We start from the raw sequence: 26142 nt of genomic DNA on the forward strand, positions 1-26142 counted from the left end.
CCTCCCGGGTGCTTTTGTCTCCTCCTCCTCCTCCTCCTCCCTCCCTCCCTCCTCCTCCTCCTCCTCCTCCTTCCTCCTGCTGCTGCCGCTGCTCTCGCCTCTCCGTCCAGCCGGGCTGCGGGAAGGGACGGGTCCTCTCCGGGCACCGCCCCGACCCCCCGGGCCCGCCCCTCTGCCCACCGCGATGCCCGGGCATCGCCCGCGGGGCTCGGCCGGCTGAGGGAGGGGGCGGGTGGTCGCCCGGGGGGGCGGGGGCTGGGCCCCCGGGGCCACCATCGCCACCGCCGGGGCAACCGCTGCCAACCGCCACCCCCGGGCCCCGCCAACCGGCCTGCCCGCATACGCACCGCACAGAGTGTGCGCGTCCCCCCCCCCCCCCGCTCCCCCCAGACACACACAGACACACACACACACACACCCCCCCTCCGCTATGGATGGAGCGGCGGCGCGCAGGACCGGCAGCAGGTAAGGGGCGGCCGCCTCCGCCTGTTGCTCCCCGCCGCAACTCGAGCCGGTCCCCCCCGGTGCCCCTCCCGCCTGGCATCGCCCCCCGGCGGCCCCTCCCCCGGGCCTCGGTCGGCGGTGCCCTGCTCGGGGGGTTGGAGGGGGTGGGGGAGGGCCGGGCACCGGGGCAGGACGGGCCCTGCAACTCCTGCAACTTTGAGGGGAGCTGCCCGCCCTGCCCACCGTGCCCGGGGGATGGGGAGTTGCAGGCCGAGCTGTCCGGCGGCCTCCCCGAGGCGTGCCAGCTTCTGGAGGGTGGGCTGGTGCCAGCTGCTGCCCTCCGGACCCAAACCCGGGCGGGGTCGGGGGTTGACCCTGCCCCGAGGGACCCGACCAGTTGGGCAGGTGGGGTGGCAAGCCTGGGGACCCCCCTTCCATCCCCGGAGGGGGAGATCACCTTTCCCCCCCCTCGGACTCCCCCGGGCCCTCGCCCTTCCCTCCCCCCCCCCCAAAATAATGGATCGGGAGGGCTGGTCTCTATCTGTGGCCGAATCGTCCCTTCCAAGCGCTTAGTCCAGTGCTCTGCACCTAGGAAGCGCTCAGTAAAGGCTACTGAATGAATTATGCTCGTCAATGGGCAGGGCTGGTCTCTCTCTGTGGCCGAATTGACCCTTCCAAGCGCTTGGTCCAGTGCTCTGCCCATAGTAAGCGCTCAATAGACACTTGAATGAATGAATGATGCTCGTCATTGGGCAGGGATGGTCTCTGTGGCCGAATTGTCCATTCCAAGCGCTTAGTGCGGTGCTCTGCCCATAGTAAGCGCTCAATAAATAGTATTGAATGAATGAATGATGCTCGAAATTGGGCAGGGATGGTCTCTCTCTGTGGCCCAATTGTCTATTCCAAGCGCTTAGTGCGGTGCTCTGCACATAGTAAACGCTCAGTAAATAGTATTGAATGAATGAATGATGCTCGAAATTGGGCAGGGATGGTCTCCCTCTGTGGCCGAATTGTCCATTCCAAGCGCTTAGTCCAGTGCTCTGCACATAGTAAGCGCTCAATAAATAGTATGGGGTGAATGAATGCGAAGGGGGGCAGGGGGTTGGGCAGGGTGAGGGGCTCCGGCCCCCGGGCTGGTCCTGACGGCCCCGGCCGTGGGGGGCGGGGGGACACTGGGTGGGCACGGCCGGGGGTGTGAAGCTCGTTCGAGGGCAAGTGTCTGCCCAGGGGAGAGGTGTCTGTCTGTCTGTCTGTGTCCCCCGATTAGACTGTAAGCCCGTCAATGGGCAGGGATGGTCTCTCTCTGTGGCCCAACTGTCCATTCCAAGCGCTTAGTCCAGTGCTCTGCACCTAGTAAGCGCTCAATCAATACTATTGAATGAATGATGCTCGTCGCTGGGCAGGGATGGTCTCTCTCTGTGGCCGAATTGTCTATTCCAAGCGCTTAGTCCAGTGCTCTGCACATAGTAAACGCTCAGTAAATACTATTGAATGAATGATGCTCGTCAGTGGGCAGGGATGGTCTCTCTCTGTGGCCCAATTGTCCATTCCAAGCGCTTAGCCCAGTGCTCTGCACCTGGTAAGCGCTCAATCAATACTATTGAATGAATGAAGAAAGCATGGCAAATGGACAGTTCAGATCTGGAGCTTAAAGGAATCTCTCTGTTGGAAGAGGAAGGGAAAACTGCCTCCCTCGATTAGGTGAAAAATAAAAAAAAAAAAAATCCCACCCCGACCTTCCGGGCCGGGGGTGGGGAGGGCTTTGGAAGGGATTTGAGAGGGTGGAGTGGGGGGAAGGAAAGGATTAATTAAAGATCGAGAAGCAGTTTGCCCTCCCGGATTGATTAGGGCGTTTTAGCCACGTTTGGTTATAGCGCGGCCCTCCTTCCCTCCCCCCGAGCCGGAGCCTGCCGGGGCAACCCGGGTCTTCGGGCTTCCCCGTCCTCGGGCCAGCCAGTCCAATGGTCCTCTCCAAGCGCTCAGTCCAGTGCTCTGCACAGAGTAGGCGCTCAATAAATACGATTGAGTGGATGAAGTCCCCCACCTGGTTGGGAGAGGAGGAGGAGGAGGAGGGGGAGGCTGCCCCTCCCCGGGAGCGGCTCCGTCCGGTCCGCTCCGCCCCGGTCACCTTCCCACCTGGGGCGGAGGGTGCAGGGAGGAGGGCCGCCAGGAGGAGGCGGACGGAAAGGCGGCGGTGGCATCTGCGGATGGCGGGGTCCCCCCGGGGCCAGGGGAGGGGCCAGGGGAGGAGCCCCGGGAGGGATCTTCCCTCTGAGCCGCGCCGAGAGCGGGGGGGAAGCGGGCGGTGGCACCTCCTCCTCCTCCTCTTTCCTCCTCTTTCCTCCTCCTCCCTCCTCCTCCCCCCCGGCTCCGGCTCGGGAGTCGCTCAGCTTCGGCCCCAACCTCGGGGCGAGTGCGCACTGCCCCCTGGAGGGAGCCCGCAGCTGCCCTGCCGGGCCCCCTGCCCTGCAGCGTCCCCTGCCCTGCAGTGCTGAAGCTTCCTCTGCCCTGGAGTGTCCCCTGCTCAGGAGCGCCCCCTGCCCTGCAGTGTCCCCTGCCCTGCAGTGTCCCTTGCCCTGCAGCATCCTCTGCCCTGGAGCGTCCCCTGCCCTGAAGCGCCCCCTGCTCTGGAGCGCCCCCTGCTCTGGAGTGCCCCCTACCCTGAATAGTCCTCCGCGCTGGAGTGCTCGCTGCCCTGCAGTGCCTCCTGCCCCTGAGCGTCCCCTGCCCTGAATAGTCCTCTTCCCTGCAGCGGTCCCCGTCCTGAAGCGTCCTCTGCCCTGGAGTGTCCCCTGCCCTGGAGTGCTCCCTGCCCTGGAGAGCTGGCTGCCCCAGAGCGCCCCCTGCCCTGGGTCACTCGCTGCCCCAGGGCGCCCCTGCCCTGGAGCACCCTCTGCCCTGGATCACTCACTGCCCCCGAGGTGTCCCTGGAACCCTCTCCCACGGCCTCTGTACGCCCACAGTCTCCACTCCCAAATCTTGGAAGGGGAGGGTGTGTGTGTATGTGGTTGGGAAGTGTAGGGTGGGAGCAGGGAGGTGGAGGAATCCCCTGCTCTTCATCAGGTCTCCCGGCCCTTCTCCATTACACTATAAAGCCCCAGAGAGCGCAGGCAATCAAACCGTTCCCAATTCTCAAAAATTACTGGGACACCCCTCTAGACTGTAAGGGAACGGGTCTACCAACTCTCTTCTATTGTACTCTCCCAGATGCTCAGTAAAGTGCCCTGCGCTCAGTAGAAGCTCGATAAATGCCATCGATTGATCGACGCTTGAGGGAACAGTAGGATCTGGGGCCTGAATCTCCATTCAGCCCGAACTCATACCGATAAATGTGAACGTGGTACTGGAGTCGTATTCTCGGTTAGGTTTGGAGATAGCGTGATATGTAAATAGATGTGACTATTCTCGTTCCTTCTATTTTCTAACTAATGCTATTATCCCATGCAGGGTGTGGAATGTCTGTATGTAGAGCTATTCCCTCATGGTTATTTCCAGTCCATAAAATATAATGTAAAACAGTTTCTTCCAGTAAAGAAGTTTATTCAGGCTTTTTAGCTAATACACGATAAATGGTTTCATTTGGAGAGCCGGAAAATGTTGATTGACATAACAAGTAGAAGAAAATGTACTTCTTACAGAATATTTGCAACAGGACATTATGAAAAGGATTAGGACAGAAGATCGGTAAAAATCGTGTATGCGATGTCTCTATTGAAAACAGCTAATTCAACTTTAAATTCTTCAGTATTTTTTTTCTCACACATTGGGAATGATTTTTCTCGAAATTTATGGCAGTAAAAGTGAAAAAGAGGTTCAGAAAAACTAAATTCAAGAATTCCGAGAAGGCCGGTATTTATTTGAGCATAGAAAAGGGATTGACAGCATTGGATCCCATTTAAAGATTTATCAACGGAAAGGACTAAGATTCATGTCGGGCCTGGCTAACGTGGCACCTCATCTTTCGTTTTGACTCGGTTGATGTCTCTGTGGGTTATATTTTGACATTCTAGCAGTTTGACTAAGGGGAAGGAATGTCACTAAGTTAAAGTTTAAAAACACTAAACAGAAACACCAGACTACCACACTGTAGAAGCTTGTCGAGAAGTCCTAGAAACATTCCTAACTTCTGGGGAGGAGTTAGAATCCAGTTTAAGATTCTAAAACCTTCTTGCATTGTCAGAAATATCAAGGGTCCAGATTCTACCAGCAGCCATTAGTGGTGATGTTGCTAATACTGCATTAAAGGGCCAGTGCTGTCCCCTTCCAGTGACTCCGTGTCGACAGAAAAGTCTCAGGGGAGGGATCGTTGACGTGGAATAGGTTAATCACCATTAAATCGCATGTTATGTCCCAAAGGAAAGAAAAGTAACGGCAAAAGGTGACTTTTGTTTAAGATACAAAGGACCGTTGACATATTCGAACGTAAGGTAGGTTGGTCATTTAATCCAGAAGATATTCTAATGGAGTGCAACGCTGGGCCCCAAGCGATTGTAAATGCTACCTGAAAAGTCCCATTAAACCCTAGGCTGATTAAATCATCTTTTTTAAATATTCCTACTTGTTCAGTTAAAGTATGCAGGTAGCTTGGATGTATATTTTTGTGAATTAAAATAGAAAAATTAATATTATACCAGAAATAAGATGTCACATATACTTGAGCCCAAGGAAATTGATCCAAATAGCTAATTAAAACATCCTTGTATTGCACCAATACAATTTGCATTCCTTTCCTAAATATGACTAAACACATATAGAATACCTACCGAATAAATGGCCTCTATTATCGGGTAAACTTGTAGGCATTTTTTTTTTTTATTCCGAGAGGTTTGCTGGGATCACCTAAATTTCCCTCTTACCTTTGTTTCTTGGCAAGTGTGTGTATTCTTTGATGAAGGCTGAATGAATGCACAGCACACTTGTATATTTATCCAAAGCTAAAACATAAAGGTCAGTGAGATGCAATGAGAGTTTTTCCCTAGTGTTCTAATCTCAGCTCTGATTTAGAGTAGCAGTAATTTTTCAAGCCAGCATAGAGGGAGGCTCACCATTTCAACAATGACTAAGGGATTTGATTTCCTTGTGATATATAAGGGAATTTAGAGCATATCAATGAGAGGAGCTCACATACTGTGTAAAATTTTGTCCATCACAGAATGGTGATGGTGATTGGTGGCATCCTTTGATAAATGGCATGCCTGTCTACTTGTTTCGTTTTATTGTCTGTCTCCCCCCTTCTAGACTGCGAATCCGTTGTTGGGTAGGGGATTGTCTCTCTATCTGTTGTCGAATTGTACTTTCCAAGCGCTTAGTACAGGGCTCTGCGCACAGTAAGAGCTCAATGACTATGATAGAATGAATGAAAACTTTGAGCTAGAAAGAAGTTTGGATTTGCAAGATTGTATGAACTCATATAATGAACGCAGTTAAGTTTTAAGAACTTTCGGACTCTGTTGGTCTCAGGCTTTTACATTGCTGACCATTGGAATTGCAATCACTCCACGGAATTCCAGTTTCAAGAAGATTTTTTTTTAGTGTTGCACATTACAACACTAATTCTAAGAATGGACATAAGGAAAGGTGTCTAGTCTGAGAGAGCATGATTACCAAGAAATGTTTGGTAAAAGCCAATGGAAATAGTTGAGTCTCCAAGGGTGTTAAGAGAAAATAACAGATATAACTAGTCTACATCCAGGGGTCCCCACTCTTATCCCTACCCTGTCCCAAACCCTGCTCCCCCTTTCCAAACCCTGCTCCCCCTTTCCAAACCCTGCTCTCCCTTTGCTTCAATCATATCTCTTTCACTGTGTCTTTCAGGGGTCCTGCTCCCTCCAAAGGGAAACCCCGACCCTTTCCCCCTGGGGTGGGCCTGCTATTCTTCTCTCCCCATTTTCTTGATAACTCCATGTCCTTCAACCCTTCTGCCATTCTGGCTCCTTTCCCTTCCCTCATGTCTTCCTTATTTCTTCTTCTCTCTCCTTGCCCTTGCTCTGGCTCCTACTCCAATTCCTACCTGAGCTCTTGGGGGGTGATATTCTATATAGAAACAACTTCTGCTTTCTGTAGATTGGTAACTGAGAATAGGGGTTGAGAACAAGTCAATCTGACTGAAAAGTTGTGGGAAGAAGCAAGGAGCAGTGTGAGAAAGCTGCCAGACAAAAAAAAACACCCAAAAAAGTCAGGTAATGGGAGAGATGAGGGCTCAAGACATCTCTCTGAGCTGTAAAGTAAAAATAAAAGAGGAGGGAAATTCAGGAGTGCAAGACATAAACTAGAACCAGGAAATGAAAGTGGAGGCAAAATGGATTTGAGTTTGAATGAAGGATGAGAAAGAAAAAAGGACAGAGGAAGAAGGGGTTGAGGTGGAAACGAAAATGATAAGCAAATGGGAAAGAAAGGGAAGCCAAGAGACCCAGCAAGGATAAACCAAACCCCACACTTGATTGCAGCCTACTCTCCAAAAAAACATTGACCGGAGCTGCTAAGGATTGGGGCAGAGGGGTACATTTCACTTCCTTTCCCAACCCAACTGCTTCTGGTCAAGCTAATGAGCAATGAACTTGATAAAAGCTAGGTACCGGAAACAGGAAGTGGAGAGCAAAGGAATTCGATGAGCCAAGAACCAGAGAACCAGTTCCTCAGTAGATAAAAATTGAGAATAGTTTTCCCCTCCAGGCAGCTCATGTCTCTGTCTTCTTGGGGAAAGATATCAGATTGCTCTTTATATTTTGCCAGTGGAGGTAAATCATGTTGTTTTCTGTTCCACCAAAAAAAAAAAACAAACCAACAAAAAACAACAAAAAACCCCAAGTTAACAAGAATGTTTACATGACCATTGGCTTTTGACTTTTTAGGGGCAATATTTTGTTCATTTTTCCCATCACATGGGTAAACTATTTATGTACTCTGGGTCATGGCGCTACTCAATCAGTGGCATTTGAGTGCTTATTGTGTGCACAACATTGTACTAAGCACTTGAGAGAGTACACTATAATGGATTTGGAAGACACATTCCCTGCCCACCAGGAGCATGAGGTTCTTAGGGAACCAAGAAATGAATGGTGTTATTGCTGAATCTTTGTGCCAAAGCTGTACCTGAAGCTATGACACAATGTTCTAAGAGGTGATTTTGGGGGGATTCTGTTATCTGTGTCATGATAGAATCATGAGCGGCCAGGGACCCTACAGGTCAGTTCCTACATGAAATCATCCTAAACAGATCTATCTACTAAAGTGCTTTTTAGTCTCTTTTATCAGATAAACACACTTGGGAAATGGTCTCTTCCATCCGGCGTGAATCGAATGGGGAAAATAGACCAAGTTTGGCAAGTTGGTTGAATCTACTGTGGAGGAGGGGGACATCTCCTAAGTGCCAATTCTCTCACCCACCCTGCCCTCCTCTCCGGGGCTGAGCATTCTGCCTTCCGGGTGGCTCGCCGTGTGCTTAAAACAAATGCAGCAGGGGAGCACGCAATGTGCTAGTTGTGCCAGAATCCACCCCCATCAACCCAGCACTGAGCGTAGTACTCAGTAGGGCCCCTGAGAGGTGTGAGTTCGAGGTTGTGCTACAGTCATGGGCCACTTAGGCACTACCCTGGCTGGAAACCTTGGAAACTGCATCTCAGCCAACTCACCCAAGAGATGAATCAGTCTGCTGGACTAGTCTTACTCTCCTCCTCACAACTCACATGTACATTGGCTTTCTGTGAATTTCTCTTCAACATTTAGCTTTGGCTCTTGGCAGCTGGGGGTCTTTTTTCTCCATCCAAGATTCTCTTAAGGAACTCTATACCACACACTGAATGGAGGACGTTGATCTCTTTTTCTTTCCCTCTGTAGTTGTCTTCTGGCTCTTTCTGTTCCCAGTAGAAATTTGAATTAGTTGCTCATCTCCTTCCTATAGTTTTGATTCTAGCAAAAGAAGTATTGCATGAAGATGTTGTAACAGAAGATATTGCGAGGTGTCTATGTGTGGGCTGTGTGTTGGGTTGTCATTGCAGGACCTGGTGTAGAAGTTCCCTGGAAGGATGTCAGAGCATTGAATGATTTAGGCATTTCTCTGAAACCGTGATTTAGGCATTTCTCTGAAACCCACCCTTCCTTTTGTGTCATCTTTCCACTTTGATCCCTTTCCCTTACAGGTTGGCTTTGATCAAGAAAGCAGTCTGATACTAAAATAGATGAATTAAATCTTAGTTGATATAAGGAGTTTCCTAATTTCCGTTTGCACACTGAGCAAAGGTGGACACATTTGTCCTGAGGCTTCCGGGGTGGTGATGTCATGACATCTTGTCACACCCCATGTGATCTGGAGTGGGCCGAGTTTAGCCCCAGGCTCCCTGCTGCTGCTCCCCAAAAGCAGTACCGCCCCAGCACCAGGAGAAACCAGTTCTGCTGCCACTCTGCCCCGAGACCACTCCGGCCTGGGCGGGGTCCCCGGCCAGCCTCCTGCTCCCCCCAATCCTGATGTGGGCCCCATTCAGACCAGAACAGTCTGTGGGATGGGAACTGAATGGAACTGGCCAGCACTGCTTCACTGGGGCTACCGGACACCCTGTCCCCCGTCATCAGCTCAGGCTGTGTGACTCCTCGTGGGGCGCAGGATCCAAAGAGAGCGAGTTGCCTCTCTGCCCCCACCCCATCACCTGTTTTCCTCCACTCTGGTCTTGACCAAAATCACTAGCACTAATTGAGCACCTATTGCACGTAGAGGACTAGACTAAATGGTTGGGAGGCTCCAAAAGATTTAGGAAGCACAATCCCTTCCCTCAAGGAGCTGACATTCCAGCAGACCAAAAGTGCCAGTTAGCTAACGTAACCACTGGTTACAGTCGGTAACACGTGGCTTTTGAACTTAGAAGCTAGGGCTGAGATTAGAAGCGCGGCCAAGCCCCCTATTAAATTTGACCATACGAAATGACATGTTCAATCATTTGGGGAGGGGGATCTGCTCAGAGAGAAAAACAGCAGACAGGCTGGACAGGCATGTAGCAATCAGAAATGTGGGGGCTCCTTTTGAGCAAAGGACTGGGGAAGAATTAAAAATATCACCAGGCACTGTAAATACCAAATGCATCAGCACAGTAAAGGGCTAACTTTACGTGGGCACAGTGAGGAATGACTGCCAGTTGAGCATCAAGCTTTTCACTCACTCACTCATACACACACACATATACAAAATTTCACTGTCTGTGGCTTCATCATTGAGCACAAACGGGACTGCTTGCATGGGTAGGTATATAGCCACTGTTTTAGGACACAGTGGTCTTGACAATTTAATTTCATCCATATGAGTAAGAGTGGTCCAAAAGAGAATCTCCTCATTGCGCACATGTAAAGTTCACCTGGAACCTTTTCTAGCCTCTTGCCCAGTTGGGGAAAGCAGTCCCTTGGTTCAGCACTAAGCCGAACCACGGAACTGCCAAAAGACTCTTGCATTGCAGCCTCTTCATCGACCAAGAGACCAGTTTTGGGCCTGACCAACAAACAGCATGCCTTGCAATATAGTTGCAGGGGCAGTGGGTGCAGTCTTTGAATGGGGGGCAGAAAATTTCTGATAAATCTGCTGCACCCCCCTCCCCATAACACACACACTCCTGAATTCATAAAATGTACCAATGTGCTCTCCGAGATTCAGTGGTGGAGTGGTAGTAGACTAGGAAAGTGAATGAAATTGGCATTTTTTTTCTCCACTTGGCAGATTTTGTTATTTCCATGTATGTAGTGTACCTTATTTATATTCTATTGGAATCTGTGGCCTGCAGGAACGTGGTTTACTTGAGTTTGAGAAATGGTTGATTCTTTCGCTTTCATTTAAAGTTTTAGGGTCTTCTACCTAACATATGGAACCTGGGAGAGGATGATGTGATTAACTCTTCTAAATTGCTGTTATATCAGGTCGTGTTGCTGTTTATGGTTCTTATTAGATGAAGGAAACTCAAGCAATCCCTAGGCTTACTCTGTGCCTTTCGGCTTGTGAGAATTGAGCGAGCATTTCCTCAAACTACATTCATCTTTATTCATATATAGATGTAGGTTAGTTCTGAAAGTGTGGGTGTGGAATTTAAAGAGTCTCCAGTGCTTAGGTAACATTTGATATTTCAGTTATGCAATGAAGAACCTGGATTGACAATGTACAATTGTGGCATAAGTGTAGTTTTTGATATTTTAAAATTTCAAAAAGTTATAGCCCAAAGTGGGGACTTCATGATATGTTTGAATGTTGGACAAGAGAAAGAAAGTGTGGTTCTCTAACTAGGTGTGAGTTTCTTTGGCCTGATTGTAGGGGAGTTGTTCAAACCACTCATCCTTCCTTTTGCTTTGCTTTCTCCGCAGAGGAAAAAGGTCAGATTTTCTAAACAAATAACTGATTTACACTCAAGTGCCCCAAAGAAGCATTTTCACTGTTCTTACAAACCCATATATTCCCGTTTCATAGTCAGTGGGAGACCAGCCCATTTCTAGCAAAACAGATGACATCGAGATGAAGATGTCTGTAGCCCACCTCAGTATCATGGGTATCATGGGATTTCCTTGCTGTCATTTTTTATTTCCGTCTCTTTCTTGATTCAGTCCCTTTAATCTGTGCAAAACCTGGGCAGGAGAGGGAAAGAGTAGAAGAGAAGATGACTCAGCATTTCCCACTTGATCCCATTACCAAGGGGCTGTCCAGCAATTCATTCATTCATTCAATAGTATTTATTGAGCGCTTACTATGTGCAGAGTACTGTTCTAAGCGCTTGGAATATACAATTCGGCAACATATAGAGACAATCCCTGCCCATTGACGGGTTTACAGTCTAATCGGGGGAGACGGACAAAAACAATAGCAATAAATAGAATCAAGGGGCATGTTAATCATGTCATTAACAAAATAAATAGGGTAATAAAAATATATACAAATGAGCAAATGAGCACTGTGCTGAGGAGAGGGGAAGGGAGAGGGAGAGGAGCAGAGGGAAAGGGGGGAAATGGGGCTTAGCTGAGAGGAGGTGAAGCGGGGGGCAGAGTGGCAGATAAGGGAGCAGAGGGAAAAGGGGAAGCTTGGTCTGGGAAGGCCTCTTGGAGGAGGTGATCTCTCAGAAGGGCTTTGAAGAGGGAAAGAGAGTTAGTTTGGCAGAGGTGAGGAGGGAGGACATTCCAGGACAGCGGGAGGACGTGGGCCAGGGGTCGACGGCGGGATAGGCGAGAACGGGGGACGGTGAGGAGGTGGGCGGCAGAGGAGCGGAGAGTACGGAGTGGGCAGTAGAAAGCGAGAAGGGAGGAGAGGTAGGAGGGGGCAAGGGGATGGAGAGCCTCGAAGCCTAGAGTGAGGAGTTTTTGTTTGGAGCGGAGGTTGATAGGCAACCACTGGAGTTGTTTAAGAAGGGGAGTGACATGCCCAGAGCATTTCTGCAGAAAGATAAGCCATGCAGCGGAATGAAGAATAGACTGGAGCGGGGAGAGACGGGAGGAAGGGAGATCAGAGAGAAGGCTGACACAATAATCCAGCCAGGATATTATGAGAGCCTGCACCAGGAAGATAGCCATTTGGGTGGAGAGGAAAGGGCGGATCTTGGCGATATTATAAAGGTGAGACCGGCAGGCCTTGGTGACGGATCGGATGTGTGGGGTAAATGAGAGAGCTGAGTCAAGGATGACACCAAGGTTGCGGGCTTGAGAGACGGGAAGGATCCCGAAGATGTGATGGAAAAACTGAAATGCTAGTGTGGCCTAGTGGATAGAGCATGGGCCTGGGAATCAGAAGGACCTGGGTTCTAATCACAGTTCCACCACTTGTCTACTCTGTGACTTTGGGCAAGTCACTTAACTTTTCCGGGCCTCGGTTATCTCATCTGTAAAATGGAGATTAAGACTGTGAACCCCATGAGGGACATAGACTGTATCCAACCTGCTTAGAACAGTTCCTGGCACATAGTAGGCACTTAACAAATACCATTATTAAAAATAAAACAAAAAAACTGGAGAACTGGTGAACATACTCCTAGGACAATTCTTCAGCCCTAGTCCTTCCCTCATCTTCACTGTACTGGCAGGGAAGGGGTAAGAGAAGTTTTAAATGACCACTGCTGGATCCATTCCCTGGCTACCAGAGTACCCACAGTGGGTCTACACATAGCTGTAGGGCTTCTCCACTGCAGTCAGGAATATCCCCAGCCACACAGGAAAGAGGAAACATTCCCACTTCTGTGCTCATGGGACTTGGGCCATTCTGGACCCAGAGAACAGAGCCCATTGATTATTATTTTGCTCTGCACATTTTCCAGGTATGATTTTATGGTTCATTCATTCAATCGTATTTATTGAGCGCTTACTATGTGCAGAGCACTGTACTAAGCGCTTGGAATGTGCAATTCGGCAACAGAGACAATCCCTGCCCAACAACGGGTTCACAGTCTAAATGGGGGAGACAGACAACAAAACAGAACAAAACAAAACAAGTAGTCTGGCATCAATATCATCAAGATAAATAGAATCATAGATATATACACATCATTAACAAAACAGAGTAATAATATAAACAAATATGCATAAGTGCTGTGGGGAGAGGAAGAGGGAAGAGCAGAAGGTGGGGGAATGGGGAGTGGAGGAGGAGCAGAGGGAAAGGGAGGGCTCAGTCTGAGAAGGCCTCCTGGAGGGGTTGCTGAGAGTGAAGTGACACTGATGCAGCTGTCACACTGCAAGCAAGCAATCAGTGGTATTTATTCAGCATTTTCTGTGTGCAGAAAACTGTACTAAGTGCTTTGGAGAGTATGATACAACAGAGCTGGTGGACACGTTCCCTGTCCACAGTGAGCTTGCAGTTTTGAGGGAGTGAATCAGGGACAGAACTGGAAATGTAATTTAGTAGCTGGTGATGCTGACTCTTGGGCTTTCAAAAACAAATGTTTCATTTCCTGCTTTGTTACTGAAATTTACTAATTGTTTAGAAACTTGCTCACAGAGGGAATGGGGTAGGGCTATGTTATGAATCTTGCCCAAGAATAGTCTGTGTACATGATCGCAGCATAAGTCTTATATTTAAGTTGGTGATTCAACATTGCTAAATAACATTGGCTAAAATCCTCCCTTTCTTCTCCATCCAAACTGCTACCTCTCTGATCCCAGCACTTATCCTACCCCACCTTAAATATTGCACCAGGCTCCTTGCTGACCTCCCTGCATCCTTTCTCTCCCCACTCCATACTGGAGTGGAGTGTTGTTCATAACTTATCAAAAAAAAGTTCAGTCTATGTCTCCCCCCTTCTTAAGAACCTCCAATGGCTGCCCATCCACCTCCACATCAAACAGAAACTCCTTACCATTGGATTTAAAGCACTAAATCAGCTCGCCCCATCTACCTCACCTCACTGATCTCCAAGCCCTCACACTCTGCTTCTCTAGCTCCAGCTTACTCGCTTTGCCCCAGTCTGGTCTATCTCACCATCGACCCCTTCCCCATGTCCTCGCCTGGTCCGTAATAATAATAATAATGATGATAATTATGACATTTGTTTAGCATTTACTATGTGCCAGGCACTGTACTAAGTGGGGTTGATACAAGCAAATCGGGTTGGACACAGTCCTCATCTCACGTGGGGCTCACAGTCTCAATCCCCATTTTCCAGATGAGGGAATGGAGGCCCAGAGAAGTGAAGTGACTTGCCCAAGGTCACACAGCAGACAAGTAGCGGAGCCAGGATTAGAACTCATGACCTGACTCCCAGGTCATGCTTCTTCCCGTAACTCCCTCCCTCTCCATAGACACCAGACCACCACTCTCCTCACTCTAGGCTTCAAGGCTCTCCATCACCTTGCCCCTTCCTACCTCTCCTCCCTTCTCTCTTTCTACCGCCCACCCCGCACGCTCCGCTCCTCTGCCACCCACCTCCTCGCCGTCCCTCGGTCTCGCCTATCCCGCCGTCGACCCCCGGGTCACGTCCTCCCGCGGTCCCGGAACGCCCTCCCTCCTCACCTCCGCCAAACTGATTCTCTTTCCCTCTTCAAAACCTTACTTAAAAATCACCTCCTCCAAGAGGCGTTCCCAGACTGAGCTCCCCTTCCCCCTCTACTCCCTCTGCCATCCCCCCTTTACCTCTCCGCAGCTAAAGCCTCATTTTCCCCTTTTCCCTCTGCTCCTCCACCTCTCCCTTCCCATCCCCACAGCACTGTACTTGTCCGCTCAACTGTATATATTTTCGTTACCCTATTTATTTTGTTAATGAATTGTACATCGCCTTGATTCTATTTAGTTGCCATTGTTTTTACGAGATGTTCTTCCCCTTGACGCTGTTTAGTGCCATTGTTCTTGTCTGTCCGTCTCCCCCGATTAGACTGTAAGCCCGTCAAACGGCAGGGACTGTCTCTATCTGTTGCCGACTTGTTCATCCCAAGCGCTTAGTACAGTGCTCTGCACATAGTAAGCGCTCAATAAATACTATTGAATGAATGAATCCATCTTCAAAGCATTATTAAGGACACATCTCCAAGAGGCCTTCCCCGATTAAGCCCTCTTTTCCCCGGCTCGGTCTCCCTTCTGCATCATCTATGCACTTGGATCTGTGACCTTTGGACATTGATATTCGCCCCGTCCCCAAGCTCACGGCACTTGTGTACATATCTTTAAATTACATATTTAAATAGCTTATACATATACATATATATATATATTTATATGTCAGTGAATGCTGGGGTAGGAAGAGAAGGATTGTCAGAAAGAGATGTCACAGATACATGAAACATGAGCACATGGAGAAGCAGCATGGCCTAGTGGAAAGAGCATGGGCCTGGGTGTAAAAGGACCTGAGTTCTAGTCCTAGCTCTGCCAATTGTTTGTTGTGTGACCCTGGGCAAGTCACTTAACTTCTCTGTGCCTCAGTTCCCTCAACTATAAAATGGGGATTTAATACCTGTTTTCTCTCCTATTTAGACTGTGAGTCCTTTGCGGGACAGAGACTGTGTCTGACTTGAGTAGCTTTTACCTACCCGAGCACTTAGAATATTTGTTCAATCATATTTATTAAGTGCGTACTGTGTGCAGCGCACTGTATTAAGCGCTTGGGAGAGTACACTATAACAATAAACAGGCACATTCCCTGCCCCCATATTTCTGAAGGTTGGCAAACCTGGATAACCTGATCTGGATTAGCCCAGGACCATGGCAGGCTTGATGACCCCCAATGGTAGTCATTGGGTGGAGAGATTAATTCAATGGGGTGGAGGACTTTTTAACTCGTGCTGATGAATGTAAGGTTGGCTGGAATAGATGGTGCACCCCATGTAGGATGTCTCATCTTTATGATGTACTTACACAAAAACCTAATCAAAAACCAAGAGAATGCTCATCATTCCCTTGAGCTGACACAGTGATGGAACGGAGTTATCGTCCCTGAATAATGGTACAGGAATCATTCCAAAGAGCCACTTTCGATAATGCCATGTTGGCATTATACTGAATCTACTTTAGTTAATACAGGAGGACAGATGTCTTAAGAGTAGAGTTCATGCAAAAGCACATAAATTAGACAGTTCACCTGTCCCTAAAGGGCTAAACAAGGCCATTTATCGTATTCCCACCGAAACTTCAGTCAAGCTCCGTTGGTAGCATTTCCTGGCGTCCAGAGTTTTTTCCTTCAGGCCTGTGTTTCAGGAAACCTTTTGAGATCCTCTTGATAATTGCATTCTGCCTGCAGCACTTGAATCTACCCCATGGTTTCTGCTGGAGATGTTCTTCACTGTCTGATTTTCCTGCTGTTGCTGGGCCTGGATTAGGTTTTTGGATTTAATTTGCAGGGTTTTGGAGCAGGAAGAAAATCTCGGCAATATAAAGTTGGCTCACAAGCATTGTTGCTCTTTTGCATGGACTTTCTCATGGACTGTGATGTCCATCAGTATTAAGGGAACAGTGTGATAAGAATTAAGTCCATAGTGGTATGTAATGAGTTTGGCTTTTTTCAAATTTGGACTCCTATTCATGGTTTTTGATAAGTACAAAATATGCGCAGAGTGCTCAGCTCTGAGGCAATGTTAGTTCCCTCCAGTTCTCATTTATTGTGTTTCTTTGGAGACAACAAAGCTTATGATGAGAAGTGATGAAATGAAGCAGAGCTGATAACGAGATGCAGCATACATCACTCTCTCACAGAAGGCAGGAATGATTTTTTTTCAAAACCTACCTACCCTTGTGAAAAACTTTTCAACATTCTTATTTTTAACATTTTCAGGGTTTATTCAAGATATGCTTTTGGCCAGAGCTTGATTTTAATTGGGGTGGGAAAGGGAAATCACAATCCATTATTCGTGTTGCTTTATGAGCGATGAAAAGGGGCCAAATGGTGAGGACTGAATCTTTTAGACACTGATTTTCAATTACTGATCTTTCAGGTCAACCCACCATTTTCTTTCTAACCAGATGAGTGCACAGTAGTGGAAAATGTGCACAGTTGCTAGCAGTTCCAAAGATGAAAGGCTTAGGTTCGTAGATGAAAGAAAATATACTCCATCACATGAACCCTGCCCGCCCTTTTTGATGGTATTTGTTAAGCACTTACTGTGCCTTAAGCACTGTTCTAGGCTCTAAAATAGATACAGGTTTGTCAGGTTGGACACAGTCCCTGTCCCCCACATAGAGCTTGCGATCTAAATTGGAGGGAGAGAGGAGGATTTAATCCCCAATATACAGATGAGTAAAAGAGGCACAGAGAAGTTAAATGCCCAAGGTCACATGACAGGCAAGTGGCAGAGCCAGGATTAGAACTCAGTGCCTCTGACTCCCAGGCTCATGCTCTTTCCACTAGCTGTTGTGATTTTATATATGCAGGGGGGATTCATTCATTCAATCATATTTATTGAGCACTTACTATGTGCAGAGCACTGTACTAAGCACTTGTACAATTCGGCAACAGATAGAGACAATCCCTCCCCAACAAGGGGCTCACAGTCTAAACAACCAGCACCTATTTCATTCTGGAAGTTCTTTCCACCATCTGTCCATTCCTTTCAAGCTTGGAAGAGAGAGAGATGCCTCAAAACAAAAATGGTAGACAGTGGCTTCCCTAGCCTCATCCCCCCTGGCTTTCAGGTAACATAATCCCCTCAACTCTCCCAGGCAGATAGAAATATGTTCTGTTTTTAATATCTCTGGAGCAAGTGAGTTTCAGAGAAGTGGATATTGCCAGAGTTGTGAGGTTATAAATTTAGAAAAAAGTCAATTCTTTTATAATGGAGGGGGAAGTCCTTTAATCTTAAGAATGATCTTAAGTATGAAACTAGGTTAACAATTTTTGAAGCCTTACTCAAGGGAAAGACCACATGAACATTATGATTCTTGACCTGTGGCTGCATAGAACTAAAGCCATCAAAATCATATCTTCAAACTGAAAGGACATCACTCTAGATGTCTCAAGGAAAGAAAAGAAGCTGTCGAAAATCACTTCTTCATGATATAATGACTGATTAGGTCTCTATTTTTGTGAATTTGCAAAGAAAGTTGCTCTATCCAGCTTCTCCTACCCAACCCTTTGTTGTTCTTATAGATTTCACAACCCCATCTCCCTCAACCCCTCTAATTTTCCCAGATCTTCCTCATTCTCTTCATGTGCTCCCACCTTATTTGACATCTTTTTTTGGTCACTTTTATTTATTTTCCTGAAACTTCAACACAACACTGCTGCTCCCATTGCACTAGTCTGTTCCACAGTTGACCATCCCCAACTCTGGGATTCTGAAGCTGGGAGCTGGGCTAAATGTGGGAAGAGCAGAAATTGGAGGAGGATGATGACAGAGAAAAGAGGAGAGCTTTGAACCTTTTCGCTAGCAACTCTCTCCTCTCCTTCTTCCTTCTTGTCCTCTTCCTCTCCCACTCTGTCTCCCCAAGCTCTCCCTGCCCTACGCTGATCCTCTGATTATTGGTCCCCAAAGGCAGAGACTGCCAGCCGAGGGAGGGGTGCAGTGAGATGGAAGGGGCAATAGCAGCTATGTCCATTGAATTGTAGTGGTAATAATGATGGTATTTGTTAAGCGCTTACTATGTTCAAAGCACTGTTCTAAGCGTTGGAGCAATAAGATTTTACCAAAATAGGTAGAGAGTACATGGAGGTAATATAATAATAATAATGATAATAATAATGGGTATTTGTTAAGTACTTACTATGTGCCAGACACTATTCTAAACCCTGGGGTAGATGCAAGATAATCGGCTTGGACACAGTCCCTGTCCCACATTCATTCATTCATTCATTCATTCAATAGTATTTTTTGAGCGCTTACTATGTGCAGAGCACTGTACTAAGCGCTTGGAATGTACAAATTGGCAACAGATATAGTACTCGCAGTCTTAATCCCAATTTTACAGATAAGGGAATCAAGGCACAGAGAAGTTAAGTGACTTGCCCAAAGTCACGCAGCAAACACGTGGTGGAGCCAGGATTAGAATCCATGACCTTCTGACTCCCAGCCCTGTGCTCTATCCACTAGGCCATGCTGCTTCTCAAGGACTGGGAAGGAAGGGGCCAAGTTTGAGGGGTGTGTGTTCATTCCATCGTATTTATTCAGTTGTGTTTATCCTTACTGTATGCAAAGGACTGTACGCAAGGGACTGTACTAAGCACCTGGGAGAGTACAATATAACAATAAACAATAACAATAATATCAGTTTACAGTCTAGTGTTGCAAGCCAAGAAAATGTCACAGAAACCTGGGGAAGTAGGCAGGGCTGGCTATAGGTAGATTGACAGGAAATGGGTCATGTGTACGACCTGTGAGGGTAAGAACAGCAAAACCAGCTCCTCTGGTACATAACTGTTGTGAGAACCTGGCTCTGATGGAGCCAAATAGAAAGGAAATGGAGTCGGACAAGATGTGAGACAGAAAATGGACAGGAAGAAAGGGAGAGGAAATAGCAGAAATAGAACTGTGGAAGAAAAAGGCCAAATAAAACTAGGCAAGAGGACGGTGGTTATGGCTATTCCAGCTCAGTGGAAAGATTGAACTGTGAACTCTTTCTAGTTTAGTGTAATCATCATTCAGAAGATATTCTATCCCCAAACTGTTGTGTTAGAATTCTGAATTCATTTTTTAATGAGGAAGCGACAGTCCCTGCTCCACTCAGAGCAATCAATCTGACAAGCAGTAGTATTTATTGAGTGCCTGCCGAGTGCAAAACACTATATTAAGCAGTTGTAAGCAGAAGCTTACCGTCCAAAGGGAGAAGCAGACATACTAAGCAATTTACAAATATTGGAAGCAAGGGTAAATCTCATATGACTGTGTCCAGTTTGATTATCTTGTTTCTAGTACAGGGCTTGACATGGAGTACATGCTTAACAAATACAATACTAATTATTATTAGAAATGAGGATAAAATAGGTAGCATAGCAAATACCATACCCCAGGATCAAGATCAAAACAAAAAAAATTGTAAAATTGAATATTTGGCTAAAGATGGGAAGAGATTGAATATAAATATTGGGTTTTGGAAGTGAGTTTAATGTTCTCAGAATGTACCATTTCAGAAAGATCCCCGCTGATGTAAGCTCCAATATACCAAGGGGGAATAAGTAAAAATGAACAGGAGAAATTGTTAAAGAACCCACAAAAAAGAAAACTGGAAAAGCCCTTTTAACGATGTTAAGACTCCTTGAATTTCTAGCTGGGATTACCTAAATTCTGGCTTGTCTGTTTCTAGGCCACTAAATCACATCTCTGCCTATGGCCCAAGTCAAAGTAATGGGTTTTATTCAAAGTTGCATCACTGCTCAAATCATCTTCCGTAGCACTGGTATTTCAGAGAATAAATCATTGGCCTCCGAGTTGAGGTTAAATGATTTACTGCGTCCCAGAGGCTGTTATTTTGATTAGGATTCAGATATATGGCGATTTTGTTTTCTGAGTGAAAACCATCATCTGGCTTTCTGTCCACATAAACATTCCCTGTCAAGGCTTTCGATTTGTGGTGGCCCTCCTGAAGATCCTCAGAGAAACTCACAAAAATGAACCCTATAAGGCACAGACAGAAATTAGGAAGGGCCTTCATCAGTGTGAGATAAGAGGGACTGGAATGGAGCTTTCTGTTTGGGCCTGGGATTCCATTGTGTGAGCAGAGCTGGGTGAGGAGTGCTTCCTATTGAGTCCCCTGTCACTGGGGTCCTGGATCCCACCTCAGGAGTGCAGGATGAATGGTGTTATTCTGTTGTTATTATCATGTGCATTTAATAATTACGGTATTTAATAATAATAATGTTGGTATTTGTTAAGCGCTTACTATGTGCAGAGCACTGTTCTAAGCACTGGGGTAGATACAGGGTAATCGGGTTGTCCCACATGAGGCTCACCGTCTTCATCCCCATTTTACAGATGAGGGAACTGAGGCCCAGAGAAGTGAAGTGACTTGCCCACAGTCACACAGCTGACAAGTGGCAGAGGCGGAATTCGAACCCGTGACCTCTGGGTCCCAAGCCCGGGGTCTTTCCACTGAACCACGCTGCTTCTCGTATTTGTGGCCTACCACATGGTTTTTTACCCAGGTGTCCTTGGGCCAAAATGTTTATCCTCCCCTGAACTACATCTATTTGGAAAGAGCCTGGGCTTTGGAGTCAGAGGTCATGGGTTCGACTCCCAGCTCTGCCACTTGTCAGCTGTGTGACTGTGGGCAAGTCACTTAACTTCTCTGTGCCTCAGTTACCTCATCTGTAAAATGGGGATTAACTGTGAGCCTCACCGGGGGGCAACCTGATTCCCCTGTATCTACCCCAGCGCTTAGAACAGTGCTCTGCACATAGTAAGCGCTTAACAAATCCCAACATTATTATCTATTTCCAGTTGTGTAAATCTATCCAACAGGATATGGGTTACCCACACTCACATGCATGCCTCCCCTCCCACCCACTCCCCGCCCCTAGCACATGCACCCGTTATGTCAATTTGTACAGAAAAAGTACAGTTCTCATTGCTGGTGATTCCAGATGGGTCTTTATAATAATAATGATATTTGTTAAGCACTATGTGTCAAGCATTATTCTAAGCACTGGGCCAGATACAAGTTATTCAGGTTGGATACAGTCTTTGTCCATATCTCACAAGTTTAAACATTTTTAGCAAGCTTGGCCCAAGGGGTGAGCAGGCGGCAATTACTTCCTTACTGTTCCAGGTGTTCAGGAGCAAGATCATACTGGACTAAGCAAATACAGGACTAGATCCTGCCCTAAAGATGTATCCTGACATGGCACTCTGACACTGCCTAGGAGCTTCAGGAGCAGGAAGGTTTAGTCACAACTATCCCTGTTGAGCTGGCTGGATGCCGCTGCATTTCAGCTCAGAGAGAGAGAGAGAGAGAGAGAGAGCCCTCCAACAGAGGTTACTAAGAGGACCATGCATTTTAGGTTGAAAAAGCATAAACATCTTATCTTTTCAAGTTCCTTTCGGCTCAAATCGATCCTTTTTCTTCCTCGAGAAAGAACTCCTCTTGGCAGATTAACAAATGCCCCAGGCTAACTTCAACCACTTGAAATTCATCCTCATTTGCTATAATTCTGCCCTCTCTTCCTCTCAGTAACAGCATTTTTTCCCTCATCGATTCCTATACCCATTGTCCTCACCAAACATTCCAGAACTTTAATTTTCATTACCCTTACTCTCATTCCTAATGACCCAATGGCCTTGCCAACTACTTTGTTGACAAAATTGAAACCATTAGGTGTGAGATCCCACAAATCTCTTCAGCCCTTATCAGCCCCTACATCAATTTTTCTAATCTTTTCCGGCTGTCTCTAGAGGATAGTCCCTGCTTGCTTTCTAAATCTGCCCCTTCCCCTAAGCCTTGACGCTACCTCTTCTAATCTTCTAAAAGCACTTTCATTCTCTTTTCTTCCTTCTCTGACACGCCATATTCAGTCACTCACTCTCTGATGGCTCCTTCCCCTTTGCCTTCAAGTACCCCCATGTCTCTCCAAATATGTACCTCTTTTGTGTACACCACTGCATCATGAAGACATCATCGCATCTCTCTGCTCCCATTCTTGTCCAATCTCCTTGAATAAGCTCTGTGCTCCTCTGGTCTCCATTTTCTCTCTTTTCAACCTGTGGTAATTCAGTTTCCACCACCTTCACTCCACTGTGGCCTCTCTAAAGACATCAGTGACTTCTTTCTTGCCAAATATAATGACAATACAGCCCAGAAGAAGGAACACTGATTTGGGAGTTAAAAGACATGGGTTCTAGTCTCTGCTTTATCATTTACTTGCCTACTGGATGACAAATCACTTGGGCAAATCACTAAACCTCTCTGTGCATCAATTTCCTCACCTGTAAAATGGGAATAACTACATCAGAACTTAGTACAGTGCTTAACACATAAATACCATTATTATTATTATTACCCTGTCCTAATCCTCCTCAAGTCTCGGCTTCCTATGGTACTATGGACTTCACTGGACCTTCTACTGGAAATGCCAACTAACCTTGGTTTTTCTGACAGTTCCTTCCTGGTTCTTCTCTCATCTCCCTGGTGGATCCTTCTCAGTCTCCTTTGCCGTTTCTTCTTCTGCCTCCCACTCTCTAATTGTGTATGTTCCTTAAGACACTGTTTTGGGTCCCTCTTCTCTTCTCAATTTTCACCTGCTTCCTCGGGAGCTCATCTGCTTCCTCAGCTTCAATAGCCACCTCTATGATGATGACTTCCAGTTTGATTTTGCCAACCTGACCTCTCTTTCTCAGAAATTTCACATTTTCTCCCACCTCCAGGACATATCTTCACAGCTGTCCTGACAGCTCCTCAAGCTTACATTGCCCCAAACTAAACTCCTCACCTTCCCTTCCCAATCCTTTCCTCCATCTAACTTCCCCCATCAGAATTGACCCCACCACCATCCTCCCTAACTCTTGGGCCCATAATGTTGGCATTATCCTTGCCTTTTCCCTATCTTTCAGTTCTCATATTCAGTTTGTTACCAAATCCTGTCAGTTCTTCCTCCACCATGATTCCAGTAACCACCCCTTTCTCTCCATTCAAATGACCAACCCTGTGGCTCAGGCATTTGTCATACCACTGGCTTGACAATTGCATCAGTCTTCCCTCATAACTTCTTACCTCCAGTCTCTCCCCACTCCAGCCCATACAGCATTGCTCACTCTGATGCCTGGATCATTTTTCTGAACCATCATTCTGCACACATCTCCCCATTTCCCCCAAACCTCTGATGGTCACCCATTCCTCTCTGCACAAGCAGAAGCTCCTCACAGTTGATATTAAGTCATTCAGTCAGCAATCTCCCTCCTATTTAGTCACTTATCTCCTTTTTGCATTCTTCATTCCTTTCAAGCCAACTACTCTCTTTGCCTTGTTCTTGCCTCTCACTCTCACCAAGGGCTATTTTTCTGGTCCGGAACTGCTTCGCTCTTCATATCTGACATACCACGGTTCTCCCCATCTTTAAATTCCTTCTGAAATCATATATCTGCCTGCAGGTCTTCCCCATTTAAAATCTCCTGCTTTATATCCTCCCAGACTCTCTCTGCCACCAGAGCACTTAATGACTCAATCGATGGTCTTTATTGAGCAAGTACTTTGTGAAGAGCACTGTATCAAACTGCTCACTACCTCCTATAATATTTATGCACATATTTACTTTATTACTGCCTCCTATCTTTATTCCTGATCTAGACTAACTCCTTGAGGGTAGTCATTATGTTTACAAATTGTATTGCACTCTCCCAAGTGTTCAACATAATAATCTGCACAGTTGATCAGTTAATCGTATTTACTGAGTACGTACTATGTACTGAGCACTGTACTGAGTACATGGGAGAGTATAATACAGCAGACACATTCCCAGCCCATAATGAACTTGCAGTCTAGGTGAATAATAAATATTATTGGTTGATTGATTGAAATGCAGTTTAGAGTTTATTCCAGAAACAAATAATCCTCTCCTGACATTTCCAGCAAGCAGCCATTGTGGATATTTTTTTTTGCAATGTTTCAGTTCCTTCTATCAGCCCTATTCCACTACTTATACTTGGATCTAGATGTTCTCCCTTCTTAAAATCCAGAAATTAATAGCAGAGCCTTATTTGTTATATTATGAAAATAAGTATGGCCATGATGCAAGGCTAAATTTTTTTTGTGATAGGGATTTTGTTTTGGCAGGTTTTTAGTAGTCATTTTGGGGGGGCCAAATTCAGTAAGTTCTTCTTTAACGTGTTTTCAATCTCCTTTTTTGTATAGAACAGTCAATCATTGGTATTTATTGAGCGCTTTCTGGGAGCAGAGCACAGATCTAAATGTCTGGGAGAGTACAGAGTGACAGAGTTGGTAGCCGTATTCCCTGCCAACAAGGAACTTGCAGCCTAGAGACGCTAACAGTCTAGAGGAGCACAATGGCAGAATCAGGGAAGGGTCTTTCTGATAAGGCATGTTTGTCCCACTAGAGCTCCATATGATGATAGAAAAATGGTTAGGCTCATGTGCAATCCTGGACATGGGGCAAGTACCAAAATGACAATTTTCCTTTCCTTTCCTTAATTTTCCTGTTAAGGAGATTGTGTCAGGCAGGAAAGCTGATGTATTCTAACAGGAGGATTCTAAAATAAAATCATATTGTAAAATAAGCTTAGAAATGAGTAAGCCTGAAGTCATAGACCAGGTTTCTCCATTTTTTTGCCCTTGGCAAAGACAATTAGTAGAGAAGGAAGTGCACTTCCTGCACAACTCCCTAGAAAACCCTTCAGTGGGCTCTGAGCTTGTGTAGGGGAAGATGGTAGCATTAATGGAGTTATGAGTTCCGTTATATTTACCAATGGGGCACTGTAAGAGAAGCTCTAAAATCCACAGATCTAAAAGGTTAGACATCCAAATACGGTGCAGGGCAAACTTTGTTCCCTCCCTTCCATAGAAGAACTCTTCAATAATAATAGTGGTATTTGTTAAAAGCTTCCTATGTGCCAAGCGCTGTATTCATTCAATTGAATTTATTGAGCACTTACTATGTGCAGAGCACTATATGAAATATTGAGGTAAATATAAAAGACCAGGGTGGGCACAGTCCCCCTCCCACATGGGGATCACAGTCTAAGAAAGCTGTAACTACAATAAATGTTCATTACTTGCTTTATATTTATTCACTTAATTGCCTCCACTGTTTAATGACCCCCTCGCCTGATTTTTGAGGAGGAAATGAAAGATTATTTTTGCACAACAAACTAGGAAAAGGAGAATGGTAAGAAAGAGGCAAAGACATGGACACAGGCCCGTATGCAGGGAGATTTCTACTTTGAAGCATGCACACATGTAGTGGGATGGGAAGAAAAGAAGGGTCAAAATATCAAAATATGGCCTCATGGCAAAGGATAGGGAGTTTCTCTTTTGGAAAAGGCCACTCCAGGGTAGGAAGAGGAGAAGGAGAGGGCCTTACCGTGATTTAGTGAGTGCTTATTGTGTGCGGCACTTGGGAGTGTAATACAAGTGAGGTACTCAATCTCAAGTGCCCCCTTATCTTCTTTCCCCCTTTTCGCTTTTCTTTTCCCCTACTCTCCTTAGTGCTATACTTAATCCCCCATCTAATCGTGTCTCCACTGTTTTGGGGTTGTGAAACTCAGGCACAAAGGTGGGACAATTTTGCAAGTAAATACAGTATAAGAAGTTACATCAAGCACTTAGTACAGTGCTCTGAACGCAGTAAGCACTCAATAAATACACTCGAATGAATATGTTACAAACCTAACATTAAT

At 46.4% G+C, this 26142-nt stretch overlaps 1 protein-coding gene across 1 annotated transcript in view; it reads left to right on the plus strand.

Annotated features, from left to right (window-relative positions):
- The first annotated feature begins 234 nt into the window (after positions 1 to 234).
- The window catches only part of LRRC3B (leucine rich repeat containing 3B), a 75028-nt gene continuing 49120 nt past the window's right edge, over positions 235 to 26142 (plus strand). The window contains exon 1 of the mRNA XM_029070035.1: positions 235 to 465. The gene's annotated coding sequence lies outside the window, so the exon portion shown is untranslated. The remainder of the gene's footprint in view (positions 466 to 26142) is intronic.

This window comes from Ornithorhynchus anatinus, chromosome 8 (assembly GCF_004115215.2).
Source record: "Ornithorhynchus anatinus isolate Pmale09 chromosome 8, mOrnAna1.pri.v4, whole genome shotgun sequence".
NCBI lineage: Eukaryota > Metazoa > Chordata > Mammalia > Monotremata > Ornithorhynchidae > Ornithorhynchus > Ornithorhynchus anatinus.